The following is a 15351-nucleotide window of genomic DNA, read 5'->3' as shown; positions in this document are numbered from 1 at the left end:
CCCCTTTTATCTGACTATTGCCTTGGCTCTTCCTCCTGTCCTTCAAGGCCATTCCCTCTTTCCTCTATAGTAGGTGGCTTCTTTGCACAGTGGACTTCACTACGGTCAAGCTGGATGACTAACAGGTCACCAGTGCAGAGGCATCTTCTGATGTGTGCTCCCTCCCACTTCATGCTATGCTCCTCCACTGTGCATGTGACCTATCTGTTGGGTTATTTTGGGTATGGGTTTAGCACTTTTTCAAAAGATCACTAGACCCATGTTCAGAAATGATCTGACTGACAAGCTGTGTGCATGGAGGATGGGTTGCAAGGAGCATTTCTTTCTCTGCAGCAAATCCCTTTCTTCTGTCCTGGGGACCCATCCTTTGGGCTAACAGGCATGAAATAGGGGTGCACGAGGGAGCGACTGATAATGAGCCACCTCCATTTGCAACTAGCATTGCAAGGGAATGGTGGAGGTAACAGCAAGTGACCATTGCTAGCAGCATCCAGAAGTAGCCCATAAAATAGACAAAATGGTATCACTCCTCCAAAGTAAGAAGAACAGGAGAAAGTGCAGCTATGTAATCCCCCTTGTTGGCAGAGGCAACAAAAAACCTGTGATGCATTCCTTGTGACAGAACCAGCAATGCACAGCAGGCAGAACCTGGTTCTCAACTTTCTGTGCATTCAAGAGCGTGCTAGTTCCATTTTTAAGCACAGGTCTAGCATTCTTTCAAACAGTGTCTGCAAAGGCTCCTCACAAGAACTTCAGAAAGGGTTGGTCAGGGTGATGACCAGCTGTTATGTGGGCAGATGTCTCTGCAAATGTAATGGGCTGTGAGAATAGCCTTGAGAGACAGGAGGAAGAACAGCAGCCTAGACAATAGTCTGATAAGAGAAATCTTAGCCCAAAGCAGAAATGGGGGTGGAGGAAGCATCTCAGAGTCGACCTTGCCTAGTTCTCTGGAATGTGAAGGCAGGGGAGGGAGAGGTACTTTCAGACTTGCGAGATTCTGTTACTGTAACCTTACAATAAAGGTAGTATTAGTCCTCATGGTTTTGGTTTCCTGTCTGGACTACCTCAAAGGGCTGACAGCAGAAGCCAATGTCCCAAGCTAGAAGGCCAGAGGGGACAGTGCCTATTGACCAGAGGCAAGGGAATATGCTTACAGTAGCTTCAAGTGGTCAGTAGGGGCTGAGCAGATCCCAGCTTCTAACTGTTTCATCAGTCACATCCTTGATGCAGGAAGCTGCACTGTCTCCATTCAAAATCTCTTTGGGGAGAAAAAGGGAAACACTTTTTCAAAATGAGAACAGCTAAAGGCAACTTTAAACTGCTTCACATGTGGGCTGGGGATGAAACAAAAGCAATGGTATGAAGTCTGTGGCATAGAAAAATGGTTACTGGGACATGCTGATGCTACAGTTAGGAGGATGTGAGGAAAAATCCATAGAGTCTGGGACATTTCAAATAATCTGACAAATATATAGTAACTTTAATTCAGATTATTCCATTCGTTGGTGCTGTTGCTGATTTAAGAAAAAGACAAATTATATTGTGTATTTTTGCCAGGGAAAGGGGGGTACGTATAGAGAAATGGCCAAACTACTTGGGACTTTCCCAATTGTCCATTTGAAGACAATAACTCATCATTACACAATAAGTTTAGCAAGAACATTGTTCAAAACCTAATATTATAGTGTCTGTGTTTTGTCATGTGATAAATTGTGGAATCTTTAAATGAGTTTGAGGTTCAAATTTATATTTTGATAGATTCTAATTCAGCAACATTCTCGGTCATTCTTTCCAGCAAAGGTTTTCAGGTCTTAACAGAGGTGCTAGAATACGCAATTTGCTTTTCGTGTTATTTTAGCTAACAGAACACCATTTTTGTATGACTTAAATTTTTGAACCTCACAAATGTTCTTTTAAAACAATCTGATTTTTTCTCTCTTAGAACTGCTTCCAAGCACATAGTTCATCAGCTGAAATGTCCTAATGAAGAATCTCCATATATGAAAAGGATAACGTTATCCTTCATATCTTGATGGCAAAGTACTTCATATATAATGATTATAATAGACTTACATGCTTTTAGCTAATGTAGTATTGATGAATAACACTCCCTTTGGTTTAATTTCTTTCTGTTCCTGGAGCAGATGCCATGACCTTGAGAGAAGTTATAAGCAGATTAATTTACAGACAAGGTGGTTTAATTTCCAATATCATTGCTAACTTTCTGGACCTGCCTGTCACAATTCAATATTATCTGTAAAAAAGAATATTGTCAGCAAACGAAAGACTCCAAAAATGGATCAGATCCAGCTAGGGGCTGCAGAGAAAGAAAATTTTCCCCAGATTCTTCCTGTGCCTCCTCATTGGTGATGCAGCTTGGCATGTTGGTGACAGCTCAGTTCAAAGACCCACTTTTTCCTCTTCCTCCCTGTATGTCCCAGGGTGGAACAGAAGTGGGCTGTGTGTGCTTCCCATTGCACTTATACATACAAACACAGATGGATGCAGTGCTGGGGGAATGCAGAAATACACAGACCTGCACAATACATTTCTTTGTTACTTGGAAGACATTAGATACCTCCTATGGCCACTGCTGGCAAAGGAGTTCTAGATGCCATGTTCTTGAATCCTTTCTCTACCTTGTCTATCATTTTTATAACTCAATGAACTGCTGATATCCAATGTAAAACTCTAATACTGAAGATTCAAATTCTCAGCACATTTGAACATAAAATGAAAGGCAGCATCACACAGCAGCAAGATAGAAAGACAACGAAGACCGCAAAGTTAACTTGGTCATGGTTTAGCTTGTCTATCCTCCTAGAGATTTTGGTGTTTTACTAATGAATGTTCCTTCTCATCCATGTTGCAGACTAAGCAGGTCTACAGGCTTGTTTAACTTGAGTGCTGAACAAAATGTTAGATAGGGATCTGCATTTATGTGGTGTTCCTGCTGATGATAACTTGACAATCTTTCTGCCTTGTCCAGAGTGATTCTGCCCAGCTCAGGAGGGCCTGCTCAAGGTTCCATTCCTGTGAAAAGTAAGAGGTGCGTGGCCAGAAGGCAGGCATTTTTTATGGTTGCTCCAGCACTGTGGAACAGGCTTTCTCTAAAGATATGCTTAGCCCTCTCACTCCTGGTCTTCAGATGAACACTCCAAACCTGTCATTTTAAACTGGCTTTTGATATCTTGATGACTAGCTGAATAAATCCACCTATTTCATTCATATATGGTATGTGTCTGTGTAGAGTCTGTGTCTGTGTCTGTGTGAAATCAGAGGGTTTATTTATTGGTATGGTAAGAGATGTGTTTCCTGGGATTGTTATAATGTCAATTCAACTAGATCAGATAAAGAGGGCACACTCCACGTCTCTTCCCTTAAATGTTGCCATCTAGGGGGATTTAGGAAGAGTGCCTTTCTGTAGCAGCATTCCTGTCCTGTGGAACACCCTTCTGGCAGGGCCCCGCCCTCTTAGCCATCCGTAAAGCTGTGAAGAGCTGGCTTTTTCTCCACGCACTGAAATAATAAGGTTGGAGCCTGGGGATTGAAAAGATGAGTGGGTGTAGTTATGTATTGGGCACTTGGTCTTTCTTTCTTTCTTTCTTTCTTTCTTTCTTTCTTTCTTTCTTTCTTTCTTTCTTTCTTTCTTTCTTTCTTTCTTTCTCTTTCTTGTCTGTATTGTTTTTATTGCTTGTGTTTTTATCATTGTTGTGAGCTGCCCAGAGTTGTGTGCCACAAGATGGGTGGCTATATAAATCTTATAAATAAATAAATAAATAAAATGATGGTGAGGTGTACCCTGCCTAGAGTAATTTAGAGTGATATAAAAATGTGGTCACTCAATTAATGGATCCTCCTGTTAATTTTGTTTTGTATTATATAGCCACAGCCTGCAAACTTTAAATTGTGATAGGCCAAAATGTTAATCGCAATAGCTTGCATAGTATTAAATAAAAGTCCTTTGGACCTTAGCAACTGTGAGTCCTTTGCTATTAAATTAACTGGATGATTTTGGCTCAGTCTTCCTCCTCAGCCTATCACAGTTTTCTCAGAAGAATAAAATGTGGGGTGTGGAAAGCTATGTGGAGTTCCCAAAGATCCACAAAGGAAGGATGGAATGTAAATATAAGACACGATAAATCCACTGAACTCGTCTCCAAATCTAACTAGGAAGATGAGGGATTAGGACAATCTGGACAATGACGAAGAACTCTCTGCTGTTCATCGGGGCTGCAGAGATGGAATTATTGTGAGATAATGAAACTGAAGATTTTTGTGCATCTTCCAGAAGGAATTTATCATCATTGCCCACATTCTGCATTACTGGAAATCCACTAGATCAGAAATACTGACATTTTCATCATAAAGTGAGATTATTTTCAGTATGTGTAATTCTAGTCCATATTTTCCAACTTTCAATTAATAATACTTTGTTTCTGGCAGAGTATTTATGCATATATGTAATCCCATAATTATGTCCATTACAGCAGAAGACAACTTCTCTTTTCATTACTATGTGGAAGCAAAACCATGCCCATTATTTTTGTGAAAGGTGCAATAAAAATGAATAGACCAATCAAGCCATCCTCTCTTTCCGATCTAAGAGCAGCAGACTATTTTTTTATAGATGCATTTTTCATTTTATTTATATCCACTCTTTTTCATCTATTAAGTGTGCCTATTGAATTACTGTTATTTGCAACATTAAATTGATTTAATAACTGGAGAAGCATCTTTTTAAGAATTCTTTTCGGGTGTAATGGTCACCTTTTGCCCTTTTTTTACTTTAATGCTTTCTGAATTGTGCATGTCATAAAATAATCAGATTAAAATGAATTCTATGCATCATAGCAACTCAAAGGAAAGAGAGAATCTGTCCAAAAGTATCCTTTGGGGTAACATAATTCATGTGAATGATAGAGGTGAGCAGTTCTTTCGTATTTCTGATGTGGGGCAGATGGCTTGAACATATCCTGTTACAAACCAAAACTCATCCAGCCTTTTGTTGTAGCATCTGATCACTGGATTCAAATCATCTGCCCCCTTGCAGGTACCTTTGATTGATTCCTGTAATATCACAAAAGTTGATGCTTCTGAAATCATTCAGCCAGCAGTACAACACAATGCAGTCTTTAGTTTTGTCTACAAATATATGATAAACTAAACACAGTTTCAGATCTGGACCTCGCTCATATCTTTCAAAGGTCAACAATTATCTTTGCATGAAAGAAGAGCCCAGAAATCTTTAAGCCCCTCTTTTTTTTCCTATTCTGTAGATAACATCATGTAAATAAAGTCTTCCTCCTCCTATGAACTCTAGAATCAGTGGTAGTCCAATTTATGCCAGCTTTCTCTACTGTTTTTGAATTGGCTCTGAATTTGTTGGGTTTTGCATATGAGTAAAGTCAAACCCTTCAGCAAAGGATCGTTACCTTGTCATGGTGCTGGAGCTTGAGCACCTCAATGATGTCATGAGCTAAACTGTGAAGGGCCACCCAAGACGGGGTGGTCATGACAGAGAGGTCAGACTAAATGTGATCCCTGGGGAAGGTAATGGCAACCCACCCCAGTATTCTTGCCGTGAAAACTAAATGGATCAGTACAACCAGAGATATGTCGGTATACCATCAGAAGATGAGACCCCAAGGTCGGAAGATGGTCAAAATGCTACTGGGGAGGAACAGAGGATGAGCTCAACTAGCTCCAGATGTGATGACGCAGCTAGCTCAAAGCCGAAAGGACGGCTAGCGGCTGACGGTGCTGGTGGTGAATGGCGAATCCAATGTTCTAAGGATCAACACACCATTGGAACCTGGAATGTAAGATCTATGAGCCAGGGCAAATTGGATGTGGTTATTGGTGAGATGTCAAGATTAAAGATAGACATTTTGGGCGTCAGTGAACTGAAATGGACTGGAATGGGCCACTTCACATCAAATGACCACCAGATCTACTACTGTGGACAAGAGGACCACAGAACAAATGGAGTAGCCTTCATAATTAATAGTAAAGTGGCTAAAGCAGTGCTTGGATACAACCCAAGAAACGACAGAATGATCTCAATTTGAATTCAGGGCAAGCCATCTAACATCACAGTGATCCAAATATACGCCCCAACCACAAATGCTGAAGAAGCTGAAGTAGAGCAGTTCTATGAGGATCTGCAGCACCTACTGGACAACACGCCTAAAAGAGATGTTATTTTCATCACAGGAGACTGGAATGCTAAGGTGGGCAGTCAAATGACACCTCGAATTACAGGTAAGTATGGCCTGGGAGAACAAAATGAAGCAGGACATAGGCTGATAGAATTTTGCCAAGACAATTCACTCTGCATAACAAACACTCTCTTCCAACAACCTAAGAGACGGCTTTATACATGGACTTCCCCAGATGGACAACACCGAAATCAGATTGATTACATCCTTTGCAGCCAAAGGTGGCGGACATCTGTACAGTCGGTAAAAACAAGGCCTGGAGCTGACTGTAGTTCAGATCACGAACTACTTCTTGCACAATTTAGGATCAGACTAAAGAGATTAGGGAAGACCCACAGATCAGCTAGATATGAGCTCACTAATATTCCTAAGGAATATGCAGTGGAGGTGAAGAATAGATTTAAGGGACTGGACTTAGTAGATAGGGTCCCGGAAGAACTCTGGACAGAAGTTGGCAGCATTGTTCAGGAGGCGGCAACAAAATACATCCCAAAGAAAGAGAAAACCAAGAAGGCAAAATGGCTGTCTGCTGAGACACTAGAAGTAGCCCAAGAAAGAAGGAAAGCAAAAGGCAACAGTGATAGGGGGAGATATGCCCAATTAAATGCAACATTCCAGAGGTTAGCCAGAAGAGATAAGGAATTATTTTTAAACAAGCAATGCACGGAAGTGGAAGAAGACAATAGAATAGGAAGGACAAGAGATCTCTTCCAGAAAATTAGAAACATTGGAGGTAAATTCCAGGCCAAAATGGGTATGATCAAAAACAAAGATGGCAAGGACCTAACAGAAGCAGAAGAGATCAAGAAAAGGTGGCAAGAATATACAGAAGACCTGTATAGGAAGGATAACAATATCGGGGATAGCTTTGATGGTGTGGTCAGTGAGCTAGAGCCAGACATCCTGAAGAGTGAGGTTGAGTGGGCCTTAAGAAGCATTGCTAATAACAAGGCAGCAGGAGACGACGGCATCCCAGCTGAACTGTTCAAAATCTTGCAAGATGATGCTGTCAAGGTAATGCTTGCTATATGCCAGCAAATTTGGAAAACACAAGAATGGCCATCAGATTGGAAAAAATCAACTTATATCCCCATACCAAAAAAGGGAAACACTAAAGACTGTTCAAACTATCGAACAGTGGCACTCATTTCACATGCCAGTAAGGTAATGCTCAAGATCCTGCAAGGTAGACTTCAGCAGTTCATGGAGCGAGAATTGCCAGATGTACAAGCTGGGTTTAGAAAAGGCAGAGGAACTCGGGACCAAATTGCCAATATCCGCTGGATAATGGAAAAAGTCAGGGAGTTTCAGAAAAACATATATTTCTGTTTTATTGACTATTCTAAAGCCTTTGATTGTGTGGACCATAACAAATTGTGGCAAGTTCTTAGTGGTATGAGGATACCAAGTCATCTTGTATGCCTCCTGAAGAATCTGTACAACGACCAAGTAGCAACAGTAAGAACAGACCACGGAACAACGGACTGGTTTAAGATTGGGAAAGGAGTACGGCAGGGCTGTATACTCTCACCCTACCTATTCAACTTGTATGCAGAACACATCATGTGACAAGCTGGCCTTGAGGAATCCAAGGCTGGAGTTAAAATCTCTGGAAGAAACATTAACAATCTCAGATATGCAGATGATACCACTTTGATGGCTGAAAGTGAAGAGGAACTGAGGAGCCTTATGATGAAGGTGAAAGAAGAAAGTGCAAAAGCTGGTTTGCAGCTAAACCTCAAAAAAACCAAGATTATGGCAACCAGCTTGATTGATAACTGGCAAATAGAGGGAGAAAATGTAGAAGCAGTGAAAGACTTTGTATTCCTAGGTGCAAAGATTACTGCAGATGCTGACTGCAGTCAGGAAATCAGAAGATGCTTAATCCTTGGGAGAAGAGCAATGACAAATCTCGATAAAATAGTTAGGAGCAGAGACATCACACTGACAACAAAGGCCCGCGTAGTTAAAGCAATGGTGTTCCCCATAGTAACATATGGCTGCGAGAGCTGGACCATAAGGAAGGCTGAGAGAAGGAAGATAGATGCTTTTGAACTGTGGTGTTGGAGGAAAATTCTGAGAGTGCCTTGGACTGCAAGAAGATCAAACCAGTCCATCCTCTAGGAAATAAAGCCAGACTGCTCACTTGAGGGAATGATATTAAAGGCAAAACTGAAATACTTTGGCCACATAATGAGAAGACAGGACACCCTGGAGAAGATGCGGATGCTAGGGAGAGTGGAAGGCAAAAGGAAGAGGGGCCGACCATGGGCAAGGTGGATGGATGATATTCTAGAGGTGACGGACTCGTCCCTGGGGGAGCTGGGGGTGTTGACGACTGACAGGAAGCTCTGGCGTGGGCTGGTCCATGAAGTCACAAAGAGTCGGAAGCGACTAAACGAATAAACAACAAAAAAAGTCAAACCCCTTCATTCTTTAGAGAGTTGTTTAAGCCTGCAATAAACAATTTAAGATGACAAGTTGCTTTAAGAAGTACAATCTAAACTGGTAAGGTACCAGATGACAGGATGATACAGTAATTGGTACTGTATTGCCTATTCCCTGTATTCCATATTTCCAATTCTCTGCCAATGTTGACTTTGGTTGGAAGCAGCTATTATTGGTACAATTCTTGTTCACAAATGTCCCTGGATGTCCCTGATCTTCTATGCCCTAAATCAGTGTTTCTCGCTCCCCCATCTTCTATTATATTGTTATAAATCTTGATACATTATATTGTACAATGTTTATACAATATGATTAGAGGTTGTTAACATTCTATTACTTAGATAGCTTAAAATATTCAAAATAGAGAAAGAAAAAATGCTATCAATATTAATTACAATTTAGGATGTCAATATTACAAGCATAACATTATTTGGCTTTTTTATCCAAACATTAAAAAAAAGAAGCACTGAAGCTCAGATCTATTTATTGGTATATGATAATGGTTTCAATCTTAAGCTTATTATTTAATATTAAAATCTTCACTGTATTGTTGATTTATAACAGTACAATGGAGAGAGAGAGATATAAAAAGGAAAAGTTAACAAAAAATATCTAAAGAGGAAAGAAAAAGGAAGGAAGGAAGGAAGGAAGGAAGGAAGGAAGGAAGGAAGGAAGGAAGGAAGGAAGGAAGGAAGGAAGGAAGGAAGGAAGATAACAATAAAAAGGACTTTGGTTTCTGACTCCCCCCTACTTATACATTTGCTCATTTGCGATATTTGTGGACATTCAGGCCCCCTTAAAAACCAGACTGTAAGTGTGTCATGTTCACTGTTTCAATGTACAGTATACATCGTAACATTTCACATGCCATGGCGCTGACGCGCATTTCTGTTTGGGAGGGAGCTGCTGTGAAACCTTGTACCAAGCTCTGTATCTGAATTCATTACAATGGAATGTGTTTGGGTTATGTTATCTGTTCAAGGACTTTTCCCACAGACCATCAGAAGCCGTTAGGAGCACCTGGGATTGTGAGCTTGGGAAGATTCTATGGGGGGAGGGATCTCATTTACACCGAGGGTTTTTAGTTTGAATTTGGTGCGCTTTCATCATTCTCAGCTTTCTTTGTGATCCTGCATACTATTCTTTAATAAATCAGATATCTTTGAATTCCTGCTCATGAGTCTGAGAGTGTTTTAGAATAGGCAACCATTACAAAGTGGTTATATTTACCAAGCTGCATGACATGTGGTGTCTGTGGGAACTAGTCTTGTTTAAATTTAGTTAAATTTCTATTGTGTAAGTATACTGTTAGCTTTCCCACTGCTGCGTATTCTCCAAGTTTAAATTCCCAGTCAGACTTTGTTGGGATTATATTATTCTTCCAGCATTGAGCAAAATTTATTCTCACTGCTGTGAGCATATATCTCATTAAATTATGATATTTCTTGTTGATTTTTCTGAGATTATACCTAGTAGGAAAAGTTGTGGCTTCATTTCAATTTCAAGATTTTCTGCATTATACTAGGTATGTCTTTCCCAGTACTTCTGAGTTCTTTTACATATCCACCACATGTGATAAAATGTTCCTTCTGTTTCATGGCATTTCCAACAGTTATTACTATATAATTTGTTTATCGTAGATATTGTTGATGGAGTTGCATACGGTCTATAAAACATTTTCTACCAATTTTCCATTAAGTTATAACTTGGTTTAATTTTTTAAAAATTTAGTCCATAACTCTTCCCATTGTTGTGTTGTAACAGTTTCTTCAAGGCTTTGCATCCATTTTGTCATACAGTTTGTTCTGTCTCTGTATCATATCGAAGTAAGAGTTTGTATAGGTGGTGTTGATTTTGTACAAGTGTTCCAAATTCTTTTTTTCTTAATATCTCTCCCTCCTTCCTTCTTGAGATCTGATTTTATCCTTTTGGCTATTTGTAAATACAACAACCATGGTATATTCCAGCTTTCACTAAGTAGTTCTGGTGTGTTTTTAATTTGTTTGTAGACTCTGAGTAAACCATATCTACGTATTAATGATATTTTTCTTGCTGTAATTACTTCCAACATGAAAATCGTTTAAAGGACAAGCTAGGGGTGAAATTCTTGGACTTATTATTCCCTTTGTAACATTTCATACTTTTATCAAACTTTTTCTGATAATATGTCTTTTAAGTTCTTATCCTCCTTTGTATCTTGGTACCATAAGTATCTGTGAAGTCCATTGGCTAAGCCAGCCCCCTCCAAAATTTGGGGGGATTTTATCCACCTATATATCACTGAGTTCAGCCCCAAATGCTCCCAAATGATGAATTCCTGTATTTGATCCAGTGAAGAGCTTTGGATAACATGAATGATGAATAATATACTGGAGAACCACTTTATAAATAGCTTCAAAGTTTTGATCACATTACACTGTAATCCAGGTCAGTTCAATATGGACAGCAACAGACCCTTGTTTAACAAACCCTTGTTTGCTGACACTTTCTCTTGCTGTTCTTCCTTCCTACATATTTGTGACTTGCCCCAGCTTTTCAGCATCATCCATCATTCGACCTAATCCAATCTTTGCCTTGGGTAGTCCTGAACTTAGTGCACACTGAGAAAATTAGGAAATTAATAAGAAGTGAACAAAGTCATGATGAAAAAGAGGAAACTGCTTTGTCTGCTCTGTCTTTCTTGAAGACAAATCAAAAGGAGATTTAAGAAAAGAAAAAAGGAAAAAAGGAGCATTTAACAGAATAATTTTAAAATGCCATATCAAAACCTCTTCTCCCTCTCTGCCATAATTTTTAGATTTATTTCAGTGTGGTGCCTTCAAGTCAGTGTTGACTCCTGGCGACTGCCTGGACAAGTCTCTGCAGTTTTCTTGGCAAGATTTCAGAAGTGGTTTGCCATTGCCTCCTTCCTAGGGCTGAAAGAGAGTGACTGGCCCAAGGTCACCCAGCTGGCTTTGTGCCTAAGGCAGGACTAGAACTCAGGGTCTCACGGTTTCTAGCCTAGTGCTTTAACCACTACACCAACCTGGCACTGTATACTCTATATACTATGTACTATATAGACTATGAACTATATACCCAGGGTTTAACCACTTTGCTGTTATATTGTATTTCTAAATTGTTATCGTTGTAACAAAATACAAAACATAAAATATATTAAACAAAGAGAAAGACAAAAGAAAAAAAACACCCTAAAAAGGATTTAAAAAAATAAAAAAGCTAGTGTGTTGGAATGTCTAACAGACCTTGGGAAAGTAGAGTAGGAACAGGACTTTGGAGAAGGACAGCTCAGCCCAAGGAAGAGGGAAAACATGAGGAATACTCAGTAACTTTGCCTTAATTGCTTTAGGTATAAGCTGAGCTGGAGAATTGTTTTGACAGGCTTTTGAGATTACATTACAATACCCTACTTCACAGAAATCCAAGTAGTTCTTTCTCCTGAACTTGCTAGCCCAGCATGGATTGACACCTGCAAACAACAACAACAACAATAAACTCAAAACAGGATTAATATCTAAAAGCACCTCAGTTGGATTAAACAACACATGAACCTTGCTCCCATAGGATCATATTGATCAGTCTTTCCATTTTGCCAATAAAGGGCTGCTTCAAAGGTTGAGATTGAACATCCACAGGAGAGGCAACAGGCAAGTGACCCCATGCATGGCATGACATTACTGTGTAATTGATGTTCATGATGTCTTAGTGGCTTCTAATAGAAGAGAATTATGTAGCTCAGGGTTGAACTGTGGAGTCCTTGGTGCTCTCTGAGCTTGGCTGTTTGCTTGCAGACGTTTCATCCCCCGACTAGGTAACCTCATCAGTGCAGTGAGTGTGGGGTTTGCTCCCTGTTTATATACAGTAGCTTGCCCTGCTAGTGTTGGTGGGGGTGTAGTTTTCTCCTTGGTAGTACACTGGCAGGGCAAGCTGCTGTATACAAACAGGGAGCAAACCCCACCCTCACTTGCACTGATGATGTTACCTAGTCGGGGAATGAAACGTCTGCAAGCAAACAGCCAAGCTCAGAGAGCACCAAGGACTCCAGTTAGTGGCTTCTACCATATATTGTGCCGCATCAACTAGGTAGCCAGACTAGGAATTTAAGAAAGGAAATTAAAAGACATGAAATTAGTCTTGGAATAGCTCACAAGAGGTTTAGAGAACACTGAACAGATGGCCAGGCAAGAGGATAGGACAAAGAACCCCTAACGCAGAAGAGCCATCAATCAGTGGGCGGAGTGGATGGATTTTGAACTTGTAATGGACAGACAAGAACCAAATACAGATGTCGCTCTTGTTCTTTCTCTGTTAACCACCTATTTTCTGCCACCCCCTCTCTTGCATGTTCATATGAAAGGTGAAAGGTCCCCTGGGCAAGCACCGAGTCATGTCTGACCCTTTGGGGGGATGCCGCCTTTGCGACGTTTTCTTGGCAGACTGTAGCAGGGTGGTTTGCCATTGCCTTCCCCAGTCGTCACCTTCCCCAGCAAGCTGGGTGCTCATGTTACTGACCTCGGAAGGATGGAAGGGTAAGCCGGCTACCCGAGAGAGAATCCAGCTTCCGCTGGGATCAAACTCGGGTCGTGGGGAGAGTTTTCGGTTGCAGTACTGCTGCCTACCAGTTTGAGCCACACGAGGTTCGATATTATATATTATATTATATTATATTATATTATATTATATTATATTATATTATATTATATTATATTGCAAACAGGAAAATAAAAGATGTGGGGGAATCAATTCTCCAAGAGTGGACTACACTGATGCCGAGGACCAATCCCAAACTTGAAAAAATAGAAGATAAAACAGCACATTAGGCAAGGCATAGGAGGCGTTAACCCCAGCAAAACCTTGGCATGTCTAAGAGTTGTGATTCTCTGTGCAGTTATTTGGCAATAATTGCAATCAGTTTGAATTATTGCATCAGCACCCGCAGCCTACCGCACGTGTGCAACTTGTTCCAACAACTCTAACCAAGTGAAGCTTGTCTAGAGAGACTTTTCCGATTTGGAGCATCCTGCATGGTCCATGCTACGCCTCTAGGGGGCAGCAGTTTTTGCTTCTTTGCTAACTCAAATGAACAAGCAAACAAGTTCATCCGCTGATGAAACTACTAAGTGCTTCAAAAGCTACCTGGAGGACTTCCCACCAAGTATGGAGTTTGAGGTGATGGAAACAGATGCAGCAACTGGATGAACCGTATTTGAAATAAGAAGATCTGTAGAAAATGTATTGCTGTACAACGGCAGCAAAATGTTTGGAAAGAGGTTTGTTTACCACAGGATGTTTTCAGTATTTTTTGTTTTCATTTTTTTCCAGGTTAGTAGGTTAGTGAATCTACTATAATTTTCAGCAAAAATTCTCTTTTTGCACATCACTGGATTTGAACTGCATCCTTTTATTCAGATTTTTGTCCTAGCTGCAGGCAGTTTGTTTATGGTTTCCTTTACAGATACAGCCTGTAACTCAATCCTGGAATCTTGGTTTATAGCTTAATATTGGAAACTGCCTTGTTCATTTTTTTATTTTAATGCTACAATACTTCTTGGGCTCCATATTGTACAGATTTCTTCTGTCTTTCTGCAATAATATTCATATATAATTAAACACATCTTAAAAGGATCAATTATAACCGGAAGGAGACTACATATTCCAAGAAGTGTATTATACAACTTATAAGCATTTGCAGAGTTCTGTAAGGTGATGTCTTTAGAATGAATTTATCTGTGTGGTTTTTTTCCAAACTCACTATTGATTTTCAAAGTGATCACTTTGCTCAAGTTGAATGAATAGAAGAGTTGGAACAAAAGGGCTCTGCAGATGTGGAAGTATTTTCTATCTCAGAAGGTTCAGTGAATTATTTATAAAGCTAGGGCTTTTGTTTTCAAAGGGTTGAACCCTATTATTCTGCATTCAACTAAATATTTGAGAGAGAGAAAATAAACATAAGAGAAACATATTTTTGACATGCTATCTCTTGAGACAGGGTGATATTTTAAAAAAACCCTTTCTTTCAGTGGACCATAAATGTTCCATTCAGGCATAGTTTTAGCTGAATTTGAGCTATAGTTCATTAGGAATAGTTTTTCTTGAAATGACATATAAAATGCTGAAACCTGAAGCTGTGATAATAGAAAGAAGAAAGGTGGGAAGCAAGAGGTGTGAGTCAGTGGTTGACATTAAAATTCACTAAATGTACATGCCAAGAACAAAGCTTTGCAATGTAGCTTTTTGTTGAATTCACTATTCAACTAACCTTTGTGTGCTTCATATCTACAGATGCTGAATGCATGAAAAAGGCTACAGAGAAAACTGTTGTCACATCTAACCTATGATTTTTTATAGTTCAGGAAATGGCATTACATAAAGCCCATCATGGGCCACCCAGTAGAAGGCACCAGAACACCAGTTGGCTACTTACTACCAATTGGCTACTTACTACTTCTAAATAAAGTTTGAGAGCAATAGGTTCTTGAGAACTTCCAAATAGTTTGTATTTTGCTTTGAAGCCTGCCTAATGTTCCGGGCCCGACTTTTTCATTTCAAGTGCTCTTAAAATTGCACTTGTACCTTTCAACTGAAACTGTTGTCCTTACATCACTAATGCTCCTGTCAGGTATTAAACCCTATTTCTTTCTGTATCTCAAGCATTAAGAAGAGGGTGTGACTTAATAGGATG

This window comes from Candoia aspera, chromosome 8 (assembly GCF_035149785.1).
Source record: "Candoia aspera isolate rCanAsp1 chromosome 8, rCanAsp1.hap2, whole genome shotgun sequence".
Classification (NCBI taxonomy): Eukaryota; Metazoa; Chordata; class Lepidosauria; order Squamata; family Boidae; genus Candoia; species Candoia aspera.
The sequence above is the reverse complement of the archived record's forward strand: the minus strand, read 5'-3'. Positions refer to the sequence as shown.